The following is a 4,989-nucleotide window of genomic DNA, read 5'->3' as shown; positions in this document are numbered from 1 at the left end:
AATCTGATCTCAGCAGTGACATAAACATTACTGAAATTATGCATTAAATCTGATCTCAGCAGTGACATAAACATTACTGAAATTATGCATTAAATCTGATCTCAGCAGTGATATAAACAACTGAAATTATGCATTGAATCTGATCTCAGCAGTGATAAACATATCTGAAGTGATGCATTAATGAAATCTGATCTCAGCAGTGACATGAACATAACTGATGTAACAATAACATCTGATCTCAGTGATATATTAGTGAAGTCTGATCACAGCAGTGATAATAGCGCACAAATATCAACGCGGCGTGCTGGTACCTGCGCGTGACAGGCTCTGCCATTAAACCAGCGAACGGAACGTGATCAACACACAAAATAATAAACACTACAACACAGCCATAGGCGCGAGCGAGCGAGCTGCTGTTGGTGTTTAAGAGAGAGTACATTTACAAACACCGCCTGTGCGCGACCTACAATATACAAGAGTGTGTGTGTGTGTGTGTGTGTGTGTGTGTGGAGTGTGAACACACACTCACCTGTTTCTGTGTTTCTCCCCGCTTTTACCGCATGGCAGAGGCGCAAACCAACACGGCTCGGCAGGTGACGGCGACTGTCAGGGAGTTTCTCGGTTTAATGACTAAATGAACGGCCGCTGGTGCGAGTTTGTCTCGCGCTCCGCCTCACCGACCCCTCGCGCGACCCGACAGCGCCTCCACCTGAGCGCGCAGGTGAACGTGCCATCCAAACTACAGTTTTCTCAATCGTTAAAACACTTTTCTTGAAACCATCACTCCTTTTCTCAAAACCTTAAACACAAATCCAAATACTCAAACTAAATTCACAGAACCCCTGACTCTTCTGGCAAAATCAAGCAGTCGCTTCAAAACCATTTCAGCTGTGCTCCAAATCACACACAGCTTTCAAATCACACACACATTCATCAATAATACACACGCTACTACAGATCTTTCATTAGACACTACATCAAAAAATGGAGAACAGTGCATGTAGTTACAAAAAAAATGTTTATTGTATATAGTAGGCTAAATACTGTAACGCGCGCGCACACACACACACACACACACACAAAGAAAGACCTGAGTTTGGTGAATATATATATATATGTGTGTGTGTGTCCCTGGAGCACAAAAGCAGTGTTAAGTCGCTGGGGTATATTTGTAGCAATAGCCAACAATACATTGTATGAGTCACAATTATACATTTCTCTTTTATGACAAAAATCATTAGGATATTAAGTAAAGATCATGTTCCATGAAGATATTTTGTAAACTTCCTACCGTAAATATATCAAAACTTAATGTTTGATTAGTAATATGCATTGCTAAGAACTTCATTTGAACAACTTTAAAGATGATTTTCTCAATATTGAGATTTTTTTGCACCCTCAGATTCCAGATTTACAAATAGTTGTATCTCAGCCAAATATTGTGCTATCCTAACAAACCATACATCAATGGAAGCTTATTTATTCAGCTTGCAGATGATGTAGAAGTCTCAATTTCGGAAAATTTACCCTTATGACTGCTTTTGTGCTCCAGGGTCACAAATATATCTTAGAGAACATACCCCACAAAAATTGTTTTCTTAAATTTCTCTCAAAAAGTAAAAAAAACACACACACAAAGAAAGACCTGAGTTTGGTAAATATATATATATATACAGTGTGTGTGTGTGTGTGTATACAGTGTGTGTGTGTGTGTGTGTGTGTGTGTGTGTGTGTGTAGAGAGAGTGTGTGTGTGTGTATATATATATATTGACGCTGCTGCTGGGAGCTCGAGTGGAGTGGTGATGATGGTGTGGATATGTCAGTAGTATCATATAAGAGCATCAGCAGGAAAGGAGGGAGAAACGAGTGTGTTTTTGGATGCAATGATCAGTCCTTTGCCTTACTTTACTCCTTCTGGCACAATAACAGCTCCACTGATCTTCCTGTACCATCCGGTCACTGCAGGAGAACAGGAGTGTATGTGGATCACAGTGCAGGAACTCTGTCCTTCTACAGCGTCTCTGGCACAATGAGCCTCATCCAGAGTCCAGACCACATTCACTCAGACGCTCTATCCTGGGTTTGCAGTTCACGGTGGATCAACAGTGAAAGTGTGTGATCTAACGATGATATAGATTACAGAAAGATATGTAATAAAACATAATGTGGCTTTAAGCCACATGTTGAATCAGTAACTGAAATATTACTGGAGTCTCTCATTGACTATCAATAATGCATACAACTTAAATGAAGCTAAAAATATCAGATGTCAACAGAGTAAAACTATTAGATCATATAAAAGGTAATATTTGTTGTGCTGTTTACATTGACAGTCGCCTACTTGAAATGGTCAATGGTATGGGCTACGTTTTACAGTTTATAGGGCTTATAGTTAGGCATTTAATTTAATTTAATTTTGAAATATTCAAATGCTGCTGTCCATGTGCTTGATTTGAGATACAGTAGTTGCTTTTAGTGTAGGCTACATTAATGACACCCTAATTAAAACGTTAATTCATTCAACAGCCATTGTTTGAAAATACAGCTCTGATTAAATTCTACATAGGCTATACTGCATAATATGGAAATTAATCGTATAATATATTAAAGGTGTTGGCTCATTTTGAAGATTTGATGTAGCCTTGTGTCTGTAGCATCGCTGAGACGAAAGAGCAAATATAGGCTAATTGAGAGGATAAAAACTAAAGCAAAAAGTTTACAAAAACAATATCTGGGTAATTTTTGTTGTTTACTTTGCAAACTTTATCACCACCCTTCCTTATTTTACATATTTGAGGAAAAATAAATCGTGTTATAATGCACCTTAACATTGGTGCTACCCGCCATAAAACCGAAGAAGAAGAAGAAGAAGAAGAAGAAGAAGAAGAAGAAGAAGAAGAAGAAGAAGAAGAAGAAGAAGAAGAAGAAGTGTGTGTGTGTGTGTGTATATATATACAGTGTGTGTGTGTGTGTGTGTGTGTGTGTGTGTGTGTGTGTGTGCATACACATGCACACATTCATATGAATCAGAGGACTTCATCTACGTCGCAGGCAGGCAACGGGGGAAAAAGGCCCTATGGTGTGACGGATCCAGCCTTGACAAGACAGCACATTTACTGTATGTCACCACAGCCCTAACGTGATTGTCTTGCAATTCTACACAAGATTCTCTTCCACTCTTCTTTTGCACTTTCCAACTGATTCTGGTGGCCACAGAGAATCTGCTCAGATTAGGTTGAACTCTTTGTCCTGCTTCTGTCGTTCCACACACAATACTGTAACATGCTCGATCACAGTAGCTCTGATTTCATCTGAAACGACTGTTCTTGGTCTTGCTCTTCCTCGTCCTCCTCTTCCTCTGCCTCTCAGATTGACGGATGCACCCGTGCCATCTGTGCACTTTGACCTGGCTTATATTTTGTACATTCACATATTTAGAAACAAGTGTGAACAGTTTTGAATTATCGTGTGTAAACGATGACGACCGTGTTGCAGTTGTGCTTAACTTCGGCTTTCTTGTGTTTAGGGTTTTGCATCGCAAGTTTATCACGGTGCAAACTGCGTTTTAGTGAGTGAGAATGTGTTTAGAGTTTTGCAAAACGAGTGCATGAGATCTACAAACAGTGTCTAAACTGCATGAACTTGTTTAAGGTTTTGCAGAAAGAGTGATTTTTTTGGACAAATTGGTTTAGGCTATTGAGAATTTTGTTCAGAGAATGGCATTTAGTGTCTTTGCAAATGTGAAAAACTCTAATAACAGCTGTATCTATCTATCTATCTATCTATCTATCTATCTATCTATCTATCTATCTAATATCACAGATAGCACAGGTATGTATGTCTGTAAGATGTCTGTTAAAGATCCTTCATCTGGAAAGCATCTGCTGTGTACAAACATCTGATAGACGTCTTTAAGATGTCAGATTCACATGCATTCTAATTCATAAAGACATCTTCTAAACGTCTATTTGACATCTGATAGGAGACGTCCTATAGATGTATTGCAGATGAGCAAACACTCTATCTATCTATTTACTGTAAGATTGACGCTTCAGATAAAGCAGCCCTAAAAGTAAAATGGCCAAACACACACCATTCTCAACATCCACATCACCAGCTGGAAATATGAAACCTTATTCATTTCAAACACCGTCTGATGATAAAGGTGATTTATTATTGGTAGTTCAAACAGAGCAGAACAAAAGATCTGTTTGACTCTGGGTGTGACGGTGAGCTACACGAGTCCTGCTTTAACCTCGATATTTATTGGAAAATAGTGAGCTTTGCCTTACTGTCAATATTTAACAAAAGATCAGTTAAATTCAAAGGAAAAAGGAGCATTTCTGGTACGTCATGTGTGTGTGTGTGTGTGTGTGTGTGTGTGTGTGTGTGACTGTGTGTGTGTGTGTGAGTGTGAGTGTGTGATGTGAGTGTGAGTGTGAGTGTGTGATGTGAGTGTGAGTGTGTGTGTGGGTGTGATGGCTTGGTGGGTGTGTATGTGTGTGTGTGTCTGTGTGTGTGTGTGTGTGTGTGTGTGTGTGTGTGTGTGTGAAAATAACAATCCTCGCTTTACTAGTGTTGGGGAGTAACTAGTTCCATGTAATTGTGTTTGGGTTAGTGTGTGTGTGTGTGTCTGATGTATGTTTCAAACATTTATATTGGGTAGTCATCGCGCGTAATTTTTAAGAAACATAAAAAGCTAGCAGAGGATGGTTTCGATCCATCGACCTCTGGGTTATGGACCCAGCACACTTCCGCTGCGACACTCTGCTATGCTCCATCCCAAGCACGCTTCCGCTGCGCCACTCTGCTCTCGCTGCAGCTGGTTGAATATCACTGATTATTAACATCACGTGCCTCCAGTACACAAGCGAGATTAGCTGTCAGGTTACGGAGCCACTATTATAATGATGACAATACTTATATTATAATGCTTACTCGTATTATATCTATCTATATATATATATATATATATATATATATATATA

The 4,989-nt window shown here is 39.3% G+C and overlaps 2 protein-coding genes and 1 non-coding gene across 14 annotated transcripts in view; 1 reads left to right on the top strand and 2 right to left on the bottom strand.

Moving 5' to 3' along the window:
- LOC107568712 (epidermal growth factor receptor kinase substrate 8-like) overlaps nt 1-791 on the bottom strand; it is a 44,077-nt gene extending 43,286 nt beyond the window's left edge. For 4 of the 12 annotated variants that reach the window (XM_016254693.1, XM_016254694.1, XM_016254699.1 and 1 more), the window contains exon 1: nt 530-790. The gene's annotated coding sequence lies outside the window, so the exon portion shown is untranslated. Of the gene's footprint in view, nt 1-529 lie in introns of all 12 variants that reach the window. The other 8 variants (XM_016254692.1, XM_016254691.1, XM_016254697.1 and 5 more) reach the window with 3 other exon arrangements.
- LOC107568716 (serine/threonine-protein kinase TBK1-like) overlaps nt 1-4,989 on the top strand; it is a 30,774-nt gene that overhangs the window by 4,238 nt on the left and 21,547 nt on the right. The gene's annotated exons all lie outside the window — the stretch shown is intronic.
- Nucleotides 4,702-4,773, bottom strand: trnam-cau (transfer RNA methionine (anticodon CAU)). Its single transcript has one exon. It is a non-coding gene; the product is annotated as a tRNA-Met (tRNA).

Source organism: Sinocyclocheilus grahami, unplaced genomic scaffold, assembly GCF_001515645.1.
Source record: "Sinocyclocheilus grahami isolate Dianchi unplaced genomic scaffold, SAMN03320097.WGS_v1.1 scaffold1275.1, whole genome shotgun sequence".
NCBI lineage: Eukaryota > Metazoa > Chordata > Actinopteri > Cypriniformes > Cyprinidae > Sinocyclocheilus > Sinocyclocheilus grahami.
The sequence above is the reverse complement of the archived record's forward strand: the minus strand, read 5'-3'. Positions and strand labels throughout refer to the sequence as shown.